Source organism: Pinus tabuliformis, chromosome 3_1, assembly GCF_031772625.1.
Source record: "Pinus tabuliformis cultivar Carrire ecotype Pingquan chromosome 3_1, CPIR1, whole genome shotgun sequence".
Lineage (NCBI taxonomy): Eukaryota > Viridiplantae > Streptophyta > Pinopsida > Pinales > Pinaceae > Pinus > Pinus tabuliformis.
In genome coordinates this window covers 221,017,157-221,037,471 of record NC_142301.1, presented here as the reverse complement: position 1 = coordinate 221,037,471, position 20,315 = coordinate 221,017,157, and positions in this window count along the sequence as shown.

Here is a 20,315-nt window from a genome sequence, read left to right as displayed (position 1 = left end):
AGCCTTTTATCTCGCTTTCTATACATCGTGTATTGCTGCTCTTTATTTTCTCTTCTTGAGGACAGTACTCTGAGGAAGGACAATCAGGACCTCCCGAATTAGGAGCCTCTTCCTTCACTTACTGCATCTTGAATCACAGACATTTTAGTTTGCTTAGCTTAGAGTTAGTTGCCTACTCCTACATATATTTTGTTGGCATCATCACAAGCGTACGAGTATCCTTGGTTGATAATTTAATGAAAAGCAATTTAAGCAATTGAATTTCCCAACATTTTGGCATTGTTGTGGGGATGGTGCTAAGAGATTAGGCATTAGGAATTTAATTCATTTTTAGATAGAGGAGGAATGACCTTTTATAGAGTTTTGTGAACCCAACGTTTCAGACTACCAAGTGAGTCCATCATCAAGGGATGCGTCAACCAGGACCTCCTAATTTAAGAGCCTTTCTTTGATTTGATTAATGGAAAATCCAACTCATGTTGAAAGGATGACTTGGTGACAACACGATCTTAGTAACATGGGAAAGTGTACATAGGAGTTAGTTTTGAATCTCATTTTTAGCTGCATATATAAAGCATGATAAATAGGATGCATAAATTTGAGTCAATCTTTGCACCATAAGAGTTTCAAACCAATCCATTTATGGACAGGAGATCTAGAATGATATTCAAGCATTTGGAGGAGAGTCAAGAGAATGAGGACTACATTGAAGATTGGTTTCAAAAGGTGACTAAGCCACAACATTCTTTCATTCTTCAACAAATCCTAGAATTTAATCCAAATGTGGAATTGATCTCTCATATCCTTATAAACATTCAGGTATATTTTTCACATTTGGATGTGAGCATACTAGAGATTTTGATCGATAAATGGCTTCATTGGAAATACTCTTACACTTGAAAAATAAAATTAAAAAAAAATCCCTTTCTCAAAATAGAGTATGATATAATAGGAAAATAAAACCAAGCTTGGAGAGTTTTTTTTTTTTAAGTTTTTGATTTTCAAATTTGATTTCATTTATTTCTTGGAAATTTTGATGGTGCAGTAAGAGTCACCTCATTCACTAACCATTGGTAGGAAGATCTACAATCAAAGGGATTTTTGTGAAGAAGAAAAACAAGTGGAGTTTAGAGAGCTAAAATTTGAGGTTTGAATGATCAATTCTTCTTACTTTGGTTTTCAAAATTCCAAATTTCAATTGTATAAAGAATTGAAAAAACTTCTGAGTATGCTCTCTTCTTGCGCTTTGTTGTGACCTAGAAAATCAAAAAAGAAAATTGGATAAGTTAGCCTTGAAATTTTGCAATAAAAATCATAGATCTGGAAAAGAATGACCAGGAGATCTAAATTTGCTATTGATAGTAAAAAATAAATTTTGATCTCCAACTTATTTCTGTCTCAATTTTTGTTAAATAAATAATTTTTCTTTATAAAAGAAAAAAAATAAACTTTTCTCAAAAATAAAAATATAAACTAATTTTCTCTTTTTATAAAACATAGAAACAAAATCATTTAAAAAAACCAAAAAAACAAAAACAAAAACAAAACATTAAACAAAATAAAAACATTAAAAAATAAACAATAAAACAAACACAGTCATAAAAACAAAAGAATAAAAAGTAAAACAAAACATAAAAAGCAAAACCCTAAAAAAAATATTCATTAAAAAACAAACAACAAAAGTAGGTTAATAAAACATAGAAACCAAACCACAAAAATAAAACATAAAATTATATATATATATATATATATATATATAAACAAAAAAACAAAACCCAAAAATAATAAAACAAATAACCAAAAAATACAAATAAAACAACACATAGATTAAAAACATAAAACACAAAATCCATTAAAAAGAAAATATAATACAAATAAAATAAAATAAAACAAACCAAACACACCATAAGTTTGTGTAGCCTTTTCCATGGTTGGGGCTTCGACGTCCAGTAAATAATTGTGTTTTTACTCACTGCATAGTATTGTGTCGAACTCCCAAGTCCGCGGAAAACAACAAAAATTAGGAACAAAACATAAAGTAAAATAAAGGGATGAAATATGATTGTTGTCTGATGTGGTGCACTGATCGAATTCGAGTGGCTTGAGCTTCAATTCAACCTACAACAAAGCATGTAACTATTGTTTGTATAATGATAAATCGAAAAGTGAATTCGTTAAGATCCATTTCTTTTGGAGCAAAAATCGAGTTCAAATTAAATACAAATCTCAATGCATGTTTCACGATTTTCCAAGTGTGGTGAAGTTGTTTGGAATTGTGTTTTGTTGGCAATGATTATGGGTTCAATACCACGTGGAGATTTCATTTAGATTGCTGGGTGGAAAACTGGCGGTCATTTTCATTTTTAATTGCCAAAACAATGTGGCAAAATTTAAATATTAAATCTGACACCTTATTTAATAACTTGATGTTTTATTATAGTGGTGAAATGCTTAATTCTGATAGGTGAGGTCATGAGTTCCAATCCAATGGAAGTGATCTGAGGAGACTTTATATCTATTTTGGTAAAAATGCCGCTGCCACGTGGTTGTCCATGATTGGTTCACGTGGCAGCTCGCTATTTGTCCATGTAATAACTCGTTTGTTTGTCAAATATGCCACATAAGCCATCTTCTCAATCAACACTCTGCCACATCACCTTTCCAACTCATCTGTCCATGTCAGCGTCGTACTTCCACGTGGAACTCCATGGTGCTTCAACGTGGCACCCACGCATCTCATTTTCATTGTTTTGCTAAAACTTCAAACATCAATAACTTTCTCATACGACAATCGTTTGAGGCAATTCAAGTGTCATGGGGAAGATCTTAGCGAGCTCTAAGTGATGAGATAGGTTTTAATAGCATTTGAGACAATAAAAAATTGGTCATTTTCTTTTATGGATTTTATAGCAATTGGACTTGGAAAAAACCATTAAATCGTAAAAACATCTTTCTGATATGAATTTGCTTTAACTTGGTTTTGAATCACTCAAATTCGATATCAAATGGATAAATTACCAATGAAACACCGACGGGTAGTCCAAGGTGCACCACTTCCTGGCAGGTAAAAAGTGCATTTCATTTTTATTTATCTTCCTTGAATTTGTTTTATTAGCACTATTTATGAAATTGTTGTGTATATATCGTATGAAGAGAAACTGATCACCTCTCTCCTTCGAGAATCTTACATTTTATCACAGATTAGTGCTAAGTTTTTGCATGTTCGAGGAAGATCAAAGAATACCAATTTATGCACAAGTGATTTTCAAAGACCAATCTATTTTTCAAAAAGGAATACGAAGAATTCAAGTCCATTTCAAATCACATCCATAATACCATCGCTACTCATTCATATTCCTCTTTCTAAGCTTACAGTCCATCCATCAATATCCATCTTCCTAAAGCATAACTTCAAATCACTTTTCCTTTGCAAGTTTCACACTTTCCTGCATCACTTACATTTCATTTCTAACCCATGAATAAAATCAATTAGCTCCCTTACAAAGTTGAGTCACCCCATTTTCCTTTTCTTCTAAATAAACCCCGCTTCAATGAAAATTTTCCATCTATGGTCCTTCAAAATCATTATTTCATATTCGCATTAGATGATGGAGGATTCATTAAGGCCTTCATTCTAGCAAGTCTTGACCCATCAACATTAGCACATCATCTGGGTTTAAGGCTAGAGTTCATTTTTAGTACCTTGAGGCTTGCATGCCTTAATGACAAGTTCTCTCACCAATGAACAATGGGAATACATCAATATCTCTTGTTTGTCGTATCTTCTAGGTGACTCAACTTCAACTCATTTATCCGTACCTAGTAAGATGTACTTGGGCATCTTGACTCTCATTGACATTAATGGTGAGTAGTGTCGAGTTGGTTAACAACATTCATTAATGGTCATTAATGGGTGGCAATTCCAACAAGCTCAGCTTGTGGGTAGGTTGCATGTTGGGGTATGTACTCCATGAAGTCCCAAACTTGACTTGGGGAGTTCAACTTATAAAAATTATAAGGATATTCCAACCCTATAGCTCCAAGGAGTACCCCATGCCCCTGGGAGCTCTTAGAGTTTAGTGTTCATGATTGTTGGACACCTAACCCTCTATGGGTTAGTGTGGAAGCCGAATAGGCAAACGAAGTCCAAGAGACCTTGGGATGTGGAACCCAATGGTCAAACCATGTACTATAAATGTATATCATTTGTTAATAAAAAATTTACTCTTATGTTTTATCTTTCGTATTATCTTGCTGCCATGTGTGTGTTTAACATGGTATCAGAGTGGGTACCTTCCTAACCTTCTCAATCTCATATTTGAACCACTTGTTTTGTGGCCTCTCTATGCATATTTGGAAGAGCTTTTATGAGCAAGCGAGCATCTTGAACTGAGTTTTGTGATTTCTCTGGTTGACTGGTGAATAACATAATTCTCGCGTTGTGTGCATTCCATGCTAAACACTGCACTATTTGAACGTTGTACTGTCCTGTTGATCTGACATTCTGGATGCTTTGTCATCTATTTTTGAGTTGGGCTCTCTCCATACAATCTGCCTACAAAAACGTTACATTTACCTAAGAGTGAATCCTGACAGTTATTAATCGTTCACCTATCGCTACACCTTATTATAGCCTGCCTTCTACATTGTCCTTTGTGCAAAAACGTTACATTTACTTGAGAGCGAATCCTGACAGCTATTAATCCTTCACCTGTCGTTGCACCTTATTATAGCCTAATATAACGTTCCTATGCGCCATCCATGGGAAGTGGAAATGGCTCTACACCATCCCTATTAGGTACATGTAGCTCTTAGATTTGTTGTGGTGCATCTCACTGCCTTTATGCTTAGTCTGACTTGCCATATTTTGTCATTGTTTACCTTCTCGGAAGTGTTTCATTTGCTCACCAAACCTGCGTACATGTATACTCGCAGTACTCAAAAACTTCACCTGCATTCGTTCATATGCTGACAACATTTCATAGCTCAGTTGGTGCATTGGAATTAGCATTGGTTTTGAGCTTTGAATGTATTATGTTGATCATGTCTTGTGAGTTATTCTCTACCCAATCTGTGTGAGGCCCATCTATGAGCACAACTACATGTGAAAGGAAAACAACCTCATTAGCATGCTTAGTTGCGTGTTTAGTTGCATGTGAGAGGAAAGTTGCGACGACAGCGAAGGAAAATAACACTGTGGAGGGAATGCATGGCATCCTTTCAGTGCATCGTGGTGGTCTGAAAGAGGACAGAGGGGAGCGTTTTCCTGTAGTTGATGAGAGGTGGTGGAGATCATATGATATCTTGGTTTGGCTTTCAAGTTCAACATCAAAATCGACAGTTACAAGTCTATGCGTGGTGCTGATTGATGGTCTTCTTCAATGAACGATGGCTACAACATGACGATATATGATGCTACACTAATGTTATACACTGCGCATAAGTGCTTTTGAAGGATTAGTACTCCTCTTTGTTTCGTATTTGCAGAAGTGTAACCTACGTTTGGGTAAACGTGTTTTTCCCAAGTTATATGTAACTAAAATTGCCAAAAAAAACTTATCTTGTCTTTGAGGTTTCTGCGAATTTCTTGATTATGTAGAATATCTTCTGGATACATCGCATTAGGTTTCTTTATAAATATAATTAAAATAATTATAAAATTAATCAAAATACAAAAGGATGAATATAAAACTAATTAATATAACCATGATTACAATAAAACAGAAAAAATTATTCTACAATGAAAATTAATAATTAATTAAAAGAAATATAATTAACATAATTAAAACAAATAATTAATAAAATTAAATAATTAAAATAATCAAAATAATTAATTAATTAAAATAATCAAAATAAATATAATTAAAATACAAAATAAATATAATTAAAATACAAAATGATTAATACAAATACAATTAATATAACAATTACCCTACTAAAAATAACAATTCTATAATAATTTTTAAAAATAATAATTAAATTAATTTTGTCACAATTTTAAAACCCTAAATTTCACAAATAAAATCAAATTAACAAAATATAAACAATTAAAATATAATTAACAAATCCTAATATTTGTCGGCTAAACATATCATACATCTCTATATATTTGGATAAATGAGATCAGTCCTTCAACAATATTTCACATCTTGAAGATGAACCACCATTGTTGATTTGAAACGTTGATTATAAAGAAACCTAATGCGATGTATCCAGAAGATATTTTACAAAAACTTATCTGTTACTAAGGCATTTGATAGCTATTCTCCGAAGCACGGAATTGTTTATAATTTGGCAAGATTCATACGGCTTGTGAGTAAGGTTTTTAAATTGGCGGATTTTGAAAGAGAGATCGGCGGATCTGAATTTCAGAGGTCGCACATCCGAATCGCGGAAGGACATATTGCTCTTTTTAAAGAGTTGAAATAAACAAAAATGAACATGTTCAGGTTATCAAGGGACATGACCCATTTGCTTAGCATTATGGTCTTGCTCCTCAAGATACATTCAATGAAATCATGTGTTGAGACGTGATTGTTGGGTACGTGTGGGTGTGCGATAGACGCTGTTAGTGTCAGTCTTTCCAGCCTTCCTCCAGTGATCAAATATTCTCTTACAAAGTGGTCTCAGAGTGTCAAGGTCAAATTTTTTCATTTCAAAGAGTTTTCAAGCAAAATTTGGTCACTAGGCATTAGGTCTAGGGTTTGCTTTCACTCTTTTCAAAATTGCCCAAATGCCAATCTATGTCACTATTCAGCTGAGTCCATAATCATTCATAGGGTTGTCATTATCATGTCAGTGTCTAATGAGTCTTATTACACCTTGTCCATGCTTCAGTTGCGCCTAGGTAAGGTCATTTTCCTCTCCTAGGGTTTTGAAGCCAATTTCTCTTGGACGGTCAAATCATCGGCAAAACTTGTATCATGATGTTCATACACCTTCCCCTATCCTTAAAGTACCTTATCAAATGCTTCCCATCACTGAGATTCCCCAAATTCCTCATTTTCGCACAAACCCTAGTTTCTAGCTACAACTTGGCAATTTTCTAGGTTTGGCCTGTGTTTTGCCCTTTTGGACCCCTTCCCCTCACTCGATCTCCGCGATTCCACTTTCTCCTGCTTCCTAACATCCCTCCCTACTTCCAAAAATTTCCCCAAGAATTTAGAAGCCTCTTATCCCTTTCATTTCGCTTCATTTCGACAAGATTCCTTGTTTCACACATCGGGATAAGTTTCACTCAAAAGATGTTTCAGAGCAATCAAAGATGAATTTTGGAAAACTGAGAGAGGTTTTTGTCCACAACATGCCAAAGAAGAAAAACCTCCTTCACTTTTTTCACAGGTGTCATGGTTTTAGAGAAATGTCAAAAATACAATCACCAGATCCAAGGAGGTTGGCCAAGGCACTAAAACAACGGAAAAGACCCGATCCACTCCAAATTTTAGCCAAAGCCTCTTTGACTGAGCATGGTACTTGATTGGGGACTCCCAGCCCAAATTTCAAGAAATTTGGAGAAAATTTTGTCAATTGTGAATTTTTTGTGCCACACACAGGTTTTCCTCCCCAACACGTCGCGCGCCGCGCGCGACCCTTTCGATGGGCAACTCCTTTTCAGGAAAACTCAGCATTTTTGGATTTTTCATGCAAAGATACACTTGCTCAGAAATTGCCAAGAAATTTCACCAAGTTTTGGGCCTCCAGAAAGTCAAAAAACAAGCAAAAAATGACTTTCTGCCACCTTTTTGACACACAGGAAGCAGTCTTGGGAGATTGCAATTTTGGAGGGGCAACTGGCCACCAAATTCAGAAATTCCACTTGGGTTGGAAAGTAGACATCCAGACCTTTCCAACAAGCCCACTTTTGCCTCATTTGGACACCTTTAAGTGCCTCAAAAGCAGCTCCAAAAGCGCGCGATGCGTTCAGGATCAGGGCGCGACGTGTTGGGCAGTTTTCACAGAAATTCACCTACAGCTCAGCAAAACGCAGTTTTGACTGGATTTGACTTTTTGGAGTAGATTTTGATCTTCCTTGTTGTAAATGATGTAATTTTATGATATTTTGACACTTATTTATCTCTTCTAGAAGATTCATTCATGAGATAGGCAAAAATTTAATGAATGAATTGGTTTCCTAGCTTATAAAGGCAAGTTGTTTTGACTGCCTAGTTTTCAGTGCTCAGTTTAGAATTGGTTGAAACAGCTCCTAGGATAGTGAGCTCGACCCCTAGATGCAAGGAAAGATGTTAGATTGCCTATATTATGTACTTTCTTGGTCATTTTCATGGTTGGACTCTTGAGGGAGAAGCTTCTATTGTATCACTCATTGTATCTCTGCAATTTTGGCAAAGGAAGAAAGACCAGGGTTTTGCAGTCCTTTTTGGGATTCCTGTGGTTACATGTATTGATGGTGTGTTTCTCTTTGTACTTGTAAGTTTGTTATGTGAAACATTTTCTCACTTTTCCTTCTACAAATTAGGCAAATGAAGTGTTAAAGTAGAATTCATTATTGCCATGCTCTGCTTTTAAGTTTGCTTAATATCAATGTTTTCATCTGTTTAAGGAGAACTCAAGGTGATTGCTTGCTCTCCTTAGCTCCTCACCAGTCATTCTCATCCATCCAACTCTTTCAAAGGCATCAATACAGTCTCCTACCTTGCCCCAAAGAACCCCCTGCAAAAACTGTGTCCAATCCCCGCACCCAAAATTGCCTTTCCCCAACTTTCCACCGAAACCCTAAAAATCACAAATCAAACCTTTTTATCAGTTTACTAGCCTAAAATCAGTGATCTTTATTGGTTATCTCTGCCTATTGAAGATCTTTGCCGAGATAGACCGGAGAGAGCCTTCTCCTGCCCCGTAGGGCTAGCTACGAGGCTAAGTGGTTTGATGTTGCCTTGGAGTTTGCCTTTCTCAGCCTGAGGTGAAATTTCAAGCGCTAACATATTGGCAACCATACTGGGGAGAACAAACTTGTTTGTGGGTTGATGTGTTTGTTTCATAAGTCTTAGACGGAGTCTGAAGATACGCCAGGTAGCCTTCGAAAACGCTCTTGCTTTGCATCAGCGCAAGTATATAAACGCTGCTTCAGTCAATCTCCGTGAGCTTGTGAATAGAGCACTTCATTTGCATTTTACCCCAGTACATGTATCAAGTTCAGATCTGATTGTTGATAGTGGACAACGATCAGACACTGACAAGGCTGAAATCATTCACTTGGCGACTCTTTTCACTGAAGAATCCAGCCACCTGTGCTTCATGGTGACTTCACTGTAGAGAGATCAGTAGCTGTGAGAATTTCAAGATGGACCGAATCACAAGAAGATATGCTCCCATGAGCCGAGATCACATTCCAGGTTTTCCGAATAAAATTCCGAAGGTAGATTGGTCAAGGAATCTGCCTATATTTAATGATGATGGTAAGAAGGATGCTGCTTTACATCTAGTTAGATTTCATATGCATATTCGCAAGTTGAAGGTTGATTTTCCTGAAGATTGCTTGATGAAGATATTCATGGCCACTCTGGAAGGTAAAGCCCAATCTTGGTATGAAAGTTTGTCGCCTGCTTGTATTTATTGTTTAAAGGATTTTCATGCCTTGTTCATTGAAAGATATCAAGCATCTTATCCATCATTAAATTTGGTTTATGACTGTTGCAAACATGCTTCTACTTTTATTGAAAGCCTTGAGAAATATTATGAAGATGATAATTTTATGGATAATGAGATCATGGAGGCTCTGTATGAAAATCCATTTCAGCATACTTGTCAAAATGATCAGGACATTTTGCAGCAGAATCAAGATCAGCAGGTTGAAGATAATATGGCTGAAAATGATGAAAGGGAGAATGACATTTCAGATCTGCCCACAGAAGACAGCAGCATGCAAGTAAGTCCAGTGTTGATTGTAGATTGTGATAATGTCCAGTCAGCTACTCCAGGTTCTGTTGAAATCATTTGGAATGTAGAAGACACAGTAATTCATACTGTTAGTCCATCATTAGAACACAGCCTTCATGAAGAAGCAATCCAGTCAGTTCATGAACAGCAAGGTGAGATCTTTGTGCAAGTAAGTGATGAATCTCCTTTCAATAACTCAGTAATAAATGATAGTCTGAGTGCCCTGTCATATGGAGATAATTACTGTTTAAGCAGAAGAAAACAAAAGGCATTGTCTCCTTTGTCTGAAGAGGAGATAGATCAGCTCTTGAAAGGTCTTGTTACAGCCCAAGCTACAGCAGATTTGCAGTGCACACATAGTCAGGAAAGTGTTGGGAAAACTTCTTCCTCTGTTGAAAAAGATGATTGTCTTGTAGATCAGCAAATAGATAATGTTTTCCTTCACAAAGATGATAATCCGGCTATCATATCATTTGAAGATGACCTACCATATTGTCAGACTACAGAAGATCAGAGCATACAGGATTACCTTTCAGATTCTTCATATGTTTCATGTGCTGAAATGTTTTTCCAAGAAGAGATCTGCTTATCCATTTGTTCAGAGTTTTTTGAAGCCTATGAGCATACTTTTACTGAAGCACATGATGAAGGCAGATCAGAATTTGAAGCAAAAGACACCTTGTTTTTTCAGCAGGAGGTGGCAATGGAAAATCTTCATGTTTTTTACGATCCTCTAGCAAGTTTGTTGCAGCCAGCAGTGAAAGTTTTTATTACAGTGTTTTGTTGCAGCCATGGTCAACTATGATTTTGGATGCCCAGTGATAGGTTTGTATTGTTGACTAGAAGATCTAATCAGGAGAATCAATCAAGATGGCATCTGCTTGATTGGTTGCATTGGCATTTTGATATAGTTTGATGGTATATTGTCTTGTAAGAAACACAGGTGGTTGTCATCATGATTTCAAATCTTGACGGACTGCTGCCCTTCAATAAGCTTTGTAAGTTCTTGTTTTCGTTAAGTCAATCATGAGTCCTTTATGAGTCAGTTTTCAATTATGTTGGTTTCATAATTGTGTCGGCTTGAGTCAGGTTTCAGTCAATAAATGAGTCAAAGTCTTGTGTTGTTTGCCGAAATAATGGACTCCATAGCCCAATGGACGAAGGCGCTAGTCTGCTCTTACAGAGATCTGCGGTTCTTGGCACCTCCAAGGAGCTACCATCCCCATTGGAGCCAATGTTAGTGTCAGTCTTTCCAGTCTTCCTCCAGTGATCAAATATGCTCTTACAAAGTGGTCTCAGAGTGTCAAGGTCAAATTTTGTCATTTCAAAGAGTTTTCAAGCAAAATTTGGTCACTAGGCATTAGGTCTAGGGTTTGCTTTCACTCTTTTCAAAATTGCCCAAATGCCAATCTATGTCACTATTCAGCTGATTCCATCATCATTCATAGGGTTTTCATTATCATGTCAGTGTCTAATGAGTCTTTTTACACCTTGTCCATGCCTCAGTTGCGCCTAGGTAAGGTCATTTTCCTCTCCTAGGGTTTTGAAGCCAATTTCTCTTGGACGGTCAAATCATCGGCAAAACTTGTATCCTGATGTTCATACACCTTCCCCTATCCTTAAAGTACCTTATCAAATGCTTCCCATCGCTGAGATTCCCCAAATTCCTCATTTTCGTACAAACCCTAGTTTCTAGCTACAACCTGGCAATTTTTTAGGTTTGGCCTGTGTTTTGCCCTTTTGGACCCCTTCCCCTCACTCGATCTCTGCGATTCCACTTTCCCCTGCTTCCTAACATCCCTCCCTACTTCCAAAAATTTCCCCAAGAATTTAGAGGCCTCTTATCCCTTTCATTTCGCTTCATTTCGACAAAATTCCTTGTTTCACACATCAGGATAAGTTTCACTCAAAAGATGTTTCAGAGCAATCAATGATGAATTTTGGAAAACTGAGAGAGGGTTTTGTCCACAACATGCCAAAGAAGAAAAACCTCCTTCACTTTTTGCACAGGTGTCATGGTTTTAGAGAAATGTCAAAAATACAATCGTCAGATCCAAGGAGGTTGGCCAAGGCACTAAAACGACGGAAAAGGCCCGATCCACTCCAAATTTTGGCCAAAGCCTCTTTGACTGAGCATGGTACTTGATTGGGGACTCCCAGCCCAAATTTCAAGAAATTTGGAAAAAATTGTCAATTGTGAATTTTTTGTGCCACACACAGGTTTTCCTCCCCAACACGTCGCGCGCGACCCTTTCGATGGGCAACTCCTTTTCAGGAAAACTCAGCATTTTTGGATTTTTCATGCAAAGATACACTTGCTCAGCAATTGCCAAGAAATTTCACCAAGTTTTGGGCCTCCAGAAAGTCAAAAAACAAGCAAAAAATGACTTTCTGCCACCTTTTTGACACACAGGAAGCAGTCTTGGGAGATTGCAATTTTGGAGGGGAAAATGGCCACCAAATTCAGAAATTCCACTTGGGTTGGAAAGTAGACATCCAGACCTTTCCAACAAGCCCATGTTTGCCTCATTTGGACACCTTTAAGTGCCTCAAAAGCAGCTCCAAAGGTGCGCGACGCGTTTAGGATCAGGGCGCGACGTGTTGGGCAGTTTTCACAGAAATTCACCTACAGCTCAGCAAAACGCAGTTTTGACTGGATTTGACTTTTTGGAGTAGATTTTGATCTTCCTTGTTGTAAATGATGTAATTTTATGATATTTTGACACTTATTTATCTCTTCGAGAAGATTCATTCATGAGATAGGCAAAAATTTAATGAATGAATTGGTTTCCTAGCTTATAGAGGCAAGTTGTTTTGACTGCCTAGTTTTCAGTGCTCAGTTTAGAATTGGTTGAAACAGCTCCTAGGATAGTGAGCTCGACCCCTAGAGGCAAGGAAAGATGTTATATTGCCTATATTATGTACTTTCTTGGTCATTTTCATGGTTGGACTCTTGAGGGAGAAGCTTCTATTGTATCACTCATTGTATCTCTGCAATTTTGGCAAAGGAAGAAAGACCAGGGTTTTGCAGTCCTTTTTGGGATTCCTGTGGTTACATGTATTGATGGTGTGTTTCTCTTTGTACTTGTAAGTTTGTTATGTGAAACATTTTCTCACTTTTCCTTCTGCAAATTAGGCAAATGAAGTGTTAAAGTAGAATTCATGATTGCCATGCTCTGCTTTTAAGTTTGCTTAATATCAATGTTTTCATCTGTTTAAGGAGAACTCAAGGTGATTGCTTGCTCTCCTTAGCTCCTCACCAGTCATTATCATCCATCCAACTCTTTCAAAGGCATCAATACAGTCTCCTACCTTGCCCCAAAGAACCCCCTGCAAAAACTGTGTTCAATCCCCGCACCCAAAATTGCCTTTCCCCAACTTTCCATCGAAACCCTAAAAATCACAAATCAAACCTTTTTATCAGTTTACTAGCCTAAAATCAGTGGTCTTTATTGGTTATCTCTGCCTGTTGAAGATCTTTGCCGAGATAGACTGGAGAGAGCCCTCTCCTGCCCCGTAGGGCTAGCTACGAGGCTAAGTGGTTTGATGTTGCCTTGGAGTTTGCCTTTCTCAGCCTGAGGTGAAATTTCAAGCGCTAACAGAAGCAACTACTAACTACAACAACAATGTCATTTCCATTGCTCCATAGACGCTGAAGCGCAGAGGGAAAAGCAGTCGCCATCTTCGGGTTGCCCCCAGTTTACAAAATAGAGAATTGAGAAAATGCGGTGAGTTGGCGTGTGAAATGTGGTGTACTTTTCTTCTTGGTATATCAATGCTGGTATTGGCCCTCGCCCAAGACATTATTGCTCTCATTCCCGAGGTAAATTGAATGATAGGGAGGAGACAGGAAAAATGAAGATCCCTTCACCCTTTAATTGATGATTCTATGTGGCGCTCGTTTATGTCTACGCTTATTGTTAAACACATGCAGTTGATGTTCCTTTCACTATTATTCAACAAAAGGTATATCTATTTCTCGAGGGAGTAAATGAAGAGAAATTTCTTTCTAATTTCCAGCCTTGGTCATTTGATGTCAAACTTCATGACATCGAGAAAAAAATATCATCACTGTTTGGCCTCTTAGATCTCGAGCAAGCTAATTCATTGCTCGTTGTTGAACTGAAGATCAATAGTTTTATTTCGTGGAGAAAAGATATTATTTTCTGTAAGGGCTGAGAGAGATGTCCTCCTAAATGTGCTAAGTTTTTGCGTGTTTTTTTTAGTGCTGCGATTCACTGCAGTCTTGCTTATTTTATATGAAGAAATTGATGATGTTGTAAGCACTTGTCTTGGAAAAACTTGTAACAAAGTTTCGCCCCAGGGTTTCGAGGCTGTTCCACATGCTATCATCAATGGCTACAAGAATGTATTAGCAATCGCTATTGAACTTGACTATTCTTTTCCACTGGCGAGAAAGTGAAGGAGTATTTGAAGGATCCAAGCAAGTTTGCAGTTGTTGCTGCCCAAGTTGTGGCATTGTATTTAAAACTCATTATAGTTTTTGTCTACATATATATGCATTGATTCCTTGTTACTTCGACTGTTGCATAAGAGTTTGGTGGGCTATATAAAGGAAATGATTGTTTTGACAAATAAAAGTAGTCTTTTGTGGAGAAAAGTTTAGTCGGTTGTATTGTCAGAACATAGTGCTGGTCATGAGTAAACTCTTATTTTTATGTAATGGATTGTAATTGGTGCTTGCTAGTTGCACACTGATCATTTGTTGCACATTTATAAAGGATATTGCTATGTACTATGAGTGGGTATTACTTTTATGCATTGAGTAGTAGTTGTGATCAGTTTTTAAGGTGTAATTCTAACATTGAAGAAAAAAAATGGCCAGAATCAATGAAGTATTAGAGTTCCGCGAAACTCTGACATTGTCTTCTACTCATGATACATTAAAATTCAGCAAAGTTTCTCTCACAGACATTCAGGTCTGTCTACAAAATGCACAAGAGAAAATTGATTTTTTGTAGCTCGAATCTCAGCTACAGCAAAAAGAATTAAAATAGAGGAGTCATCATTCTGAACCTATTTTTGTTCAGAACATTGAAACAGACTCCCATAAAGCAGCAGTTGTACATGCAGATGCAGAAGTTTAGTTTGCACTTCCCAAGCCCATCATCAGACCTTGGGAAGAGCTTGTCCATAACAAGCACAGAACTGGTCTTGGATATGACAAGGACTTGTCCTTTCATATTCTAGACTACTCCAAACCAATCCAATTTCAAAGTGTTGGATTCGTTCATGACAGTTCACCTGCTCCTCATGACAGTTCACCTCCAGTTGTACCAGATTTTGCCCCTCTTCCACAGCAACAAGAATAGATTGTGAAATGCCAACACTGTGACCGAGTTGGCCATCTGAAAAATCACTGTTTTGATTTTCATCCATGTAAGCATTGTCATAAAACTAGTCATTCTTCAAATATATTCTTCATAAACAAGTCTCCTGCAAGAACAAAGATTCATCTAGGATGGATCACTTCTTGGAAATGGGCATCAATAGCCAAGAAGATATTTCAGTCACATGTCAGAACTTGTTCAAGAGTATTGAACATTGTTGCAGTTGAGTTTTCTCCATCATCTCACCTTGTTCTGACAGGGGGGAAATGATGGCCATCTACAAGCTTCAAAGCCACATCAAGCGAGCCTAAGCCACAACCTGCCATACCAGATTCAGAGTTGTAGCCAGAGACAAAGATGCCCCTGAGCATGCCTTCAGTTGGTAATCTAGGACACTTCCTCTAGCAGAAGACTTCAGCTTCTTCCCAGTTTCGGAAGAATTCCAAAAATGGAATTGGGGACAATTCCTCTAGCATAAGACTTCAACTTCTTGCCAGTTTTGGAAGAGTTCCAGGAATTGCATTAAGCATTCCAAAGTTATTGGTAATCCCTAAACCATCACAGGTTGCAACTTCCCTTTTCAAGTTGAAGTTCTCCCTTTTATGCAGGTTAGACCTCCCTTTCATGGATGAAGGTTTCCCTCTTCAAACATCAGGAGCACTTCCTCTAGCAGAAGACTTGAGCTTCATGCCAGACTTGGAAGAGTTCCGGGAACTACACTAAGCGTTCCAGTGTTGGTGGTCATCCTTAAACCATCGCCCTTTATACCAACATTTCAGAGAACACATTCAGCGTAGCGCTGCCATGCATTTTTTGCACATTTTGTATTACAACTCTCTTCTTGGACTCATACATAACCCTTCGGATTAAGGGGGGGAATGTTGGACACCTAATCCTCTATGGGTTAGTGTGGAAGCCGAATAGACAAACAAAGTCCAAGAGACCTTGGGGTGTGGAACCCAACGGTCAAACCATGTACTATAAATGTATATCATTTTTTAATAAAAAATGTATTCTCATGTTTTATATTTCATATTATCTTGTTGCCATGTGTGTGTTTAACAATGATCACCCATGACCCCTTCCTAGAAGGGTCACATCCACCAGTCCAAGCTACTCTTTGAAGACCAAGAACTTCCCTTTTGGCAAAGTCTTGGTAAGAATGTCAACAACTTTCTCATTTGCTGAAGACTCACTGCTTGAATTCCACAACAAATCACTATCATATTCTCACTACTCCCTTTGTGCTAGAACCTCATTTCTTCCTCTATGTTGGAGCTCCAATGCTCCATCAAAAAGCCACATTGTTCACACTTATATGATCGGCCACAACTGTATAGAGTTCACTGGAAGTTTGTTACCTACTCATTCTGGGAATCAGAGCAAGACCCACACTAAATAAATGCCTCAATGTGTTCTTCCTATTCACAGCACTCCTGGATCATTTGGCATCGACATATTTCTTCTATCACAATACTATCTCAATTCATGTCAATACTGGCTTTGCATCGTCGAATATACATGTCCAGGATCTATCTGACCCAGGGAACATGCTACAAATAAATGTTCCATCTAGCTTCTTGCTCATCAAAGGATCCATCAATTTTTTATATCAAGAGGAGTCTCTCTCAACTGCTTTATTGTATTCCATCGTACCAAGTCTCTGACAGCATACTTCCTTTAACAAGGAAGTCCTCATCATCTCTTTGTTACATTTTTTATCTCAAGAAGTGGATTGTCAAGGCTCAGAGGCTAGCTCCCTCTAGCACTGAACACGGAGATGATCTAGTCTTGTCAAAGCTAAATTGTTATCATATATAAAACCAAACATCGAAGACATACCTTCAACCTTGAAGAAGTTGGATTCCACATCAGATTATCATTAATCCAAGCATGCCAAGCCCAGGGGACTTGCTTGAGTCCATATGGGGCTTTCTTTAGTCAATCATGAGACTCTTTCTCATAGCCTCAAAGTTATAAGTATGCTTCTTCCTAAAATACATCATAGAGGAAGCAAATTTCACATACATCTGCAACATGTGTTAGGGTCTTATCACAATCTTCTCCCTCTAAGAGCATGTTTCTTATCATTGTGGAACTTAATATTGTGGAAGCATATGACACTACTGCATATTATCATATAGAATGGCCCTTGCATGAAGGACACATTGTTCTCATCATACCATCAAATTGTTGCATTCAACCTGACATGCTACTCCCTCTTAATAGGGATCATCTTCAGTGATAATCATTAGCCTGGAAGACTACAATCCTTCCTTCAAGATCTCACCGCTTGTCCATTCCAAGTGCCACTCTAATCATGGGTTGTTTATGCATCCTCCTTCAATCTTGGTATTCAGGGATAGGTCCTTACATCCATCTGATGTACCTGTAGACCCCAGAACAAGAGCAAGAGAAATAATAGAAAAGTAAATAAGCATAATGAAGTGTACCTAATAATAATGTAGGATTGTCTTTCTTCTCTAAATATGAGAGCGGCTTCTTCATTTTCCTGCGCTAACTCACTCTTGGGGTTAACTCTTCCTACATTACTCCACATCTTGATGGCACTCAAGATGGATATGTTTTCCCTTATCGCATCCTCATTCGAGAAGTTAATGAAAGAAGCATTTAGGTTAGCCAATTACTCATGAAGAAAGAAGAAACAATAGTCTAAGAGCATAAATTAACAAGAAAATTGACACAAGGAAATAATATAAGTCTTGAAAGTACTTATCTTTAATGAGGATTGTAGGAAGCTATCAGCTCCCTCTCGATCTTGCCTTCATGAGTCACCATTGTCCATCAACCATATGTCAATGTCATCTTTAGAAGAAATGCATCCTCTTGAGCACCATCATTATTCTCATTCCAGATCCTTCCAGGCCCGACTATCAATGTACAAAATCATCATTGGATATGCATTATACCATCTCTTATTGGGAGACTAGCCCATCTAGGGCAACATTGAGTATGTCATAGGTATTGGAATAACTCAATGGATTCTTACTGATCATAATCACACTAGGGTTAAAATATTGTAGAACCTAGGCCTTTACCATATCTAAGGCCACTCCTAGGGTTTCTACCAAACCCTAACCTCTATAGTAAGAACAAGGGTTTCCAAGGGTTTCCTTCAAACCCTAGCATTCTTTCAAGTCTCCAACATCTTCATCCCTTTCACTCTGCTTGCTCAATAAATCCACATAAGTGTCTACGGGGATGATCTCAATGACTTTTTTTTTGCCTAGCTCTTATACCATGTTAATTTTTAGGGCTAGATTGTTCTATGTTGTAGATAATTGCAATTTTAAAATGTTTTCAACATTTTCATATTACATTCATCCCATAACAATTAGAGCTCAAGTATTCTCTTTGAGTCTATCAAAGGTCATCTTATCTATTTTGTTTCAGATTTGTCTACTTCCAAATAATTCTATGAGAAATTGGTCAAATCATAATCCATCAACACTACTGGTCAAAAGATATCTCTAAGGAGTCAAAAATCAAAGATCAAATTAAAGGACTTTAAGCAACCATATCTGACTCTGAATTAATCACTTTTGTAATCAATGCTCTATCGGATGGTTTTGTGGGAGGTATATATGGGACAAAGGATCATTCGACTTTTAACCAATTTTGGGCTCTATGTAATCTAGAAGAAATCAGGTTGAAAGCTAAAGATGACACTAAGCCCAATAATGAAAACTCTTGAGCTTTTGTAGGAAGATCAAAAAAGAAGTTTGGGAAATTTGGAAAGTTTGGATCTCATCACAAAAAATAATGGCAATAATTCTCATGGAAATAAGGATATGTCCAAAGATCAATGCTATGGTTGTCATGAATATGGACATATCAAGAGAGATTGTCCCAAGAATCCTAAGAACAATAAAAGAAACTAAAGGAAAGAAAGAAATGAAGCATTAACAATGGAAGATGAAGGAGTTGAAAAGAAACCCGAGGTTGAAGACAAAAAGGACCTCTACTATTAATAACAATAAATAATATGGCATGTATCAGGTTTGTAGTTAAGTTTAGAAGATGGTTGTTAGAGTAGCACTTTCAAAATAGAAGATTAATGGGATTCATAAATTGTAAAGTCTTTTCATGGAGATCAAGGTCAAGAGGGAGCATATAGTCCTAAAGGAATAGAGTCATTAAAGTTGTCCACACATAATTCTTGAAGAAACATTTAGTTTCATTTAAGATGTTCATGTCTCTGAAATTTCATCTTAAAGACTCACAGGAAACCAACGTCTCTTTTAGCAATAAGGACTACAGGTTGACAATAAAATCAGAACAATAGAAGAGTCAAAATCAATGTGCAACAGTATCAAAATTTCTCCAGCATGATATTCGTCTCAATTTCAATGAAGATAAGTTGACCTCGTACATCATAGAATAAATCAAGTAATACTACCAATACAAAGCATTTCAGAAGAAGACTAGATTTTGATAAAATAGATGGAAGAATTAGAAGGACATAGCAAAGATTATTCTATAGGAAGAGCAAACAATTTAATAGTATGTATTAAAGACAATCAATTGTATGGAAGCATGGAAGAAAATTTCAAAAGAAGTTTCTATCAATTAAAGGAAGAAGTTCACTTACCTCATATGGAAAAAGGTTACTCCTAATTCTTGAAAATCATGAAGGAGTCTCATAAAATATCTTATCTTCAGAGGGAGTTGGAAACAAAAATATAATACATCTTGGTCAAATACATCACTTCTAGATGTTTGGGCAAAAAGTCAAAAGATGCTTATTACCAAGATTCTTCTAGAATATTGGTTCACAATTTACCAACAACTAATTGGTTCAAACTTGGACACATAATTTAGATTGGAAGAATTGATGTTGATACTACTGATAGTTGCTTCTACTTGGAATTTCATATAATTTCTTCAAAGAATGTGAAGCAAGATTTTGTTACAATGCAAAGGAAGAAGATATGAAGACTTGTATAATCAACTCTAAAGAAGTTTCGCTCCATAAGATGTTTGATGAACTACTTGATGACATGATGGATATGAATATTATAAGGGAACCAGGAAAGTCGAAGCACA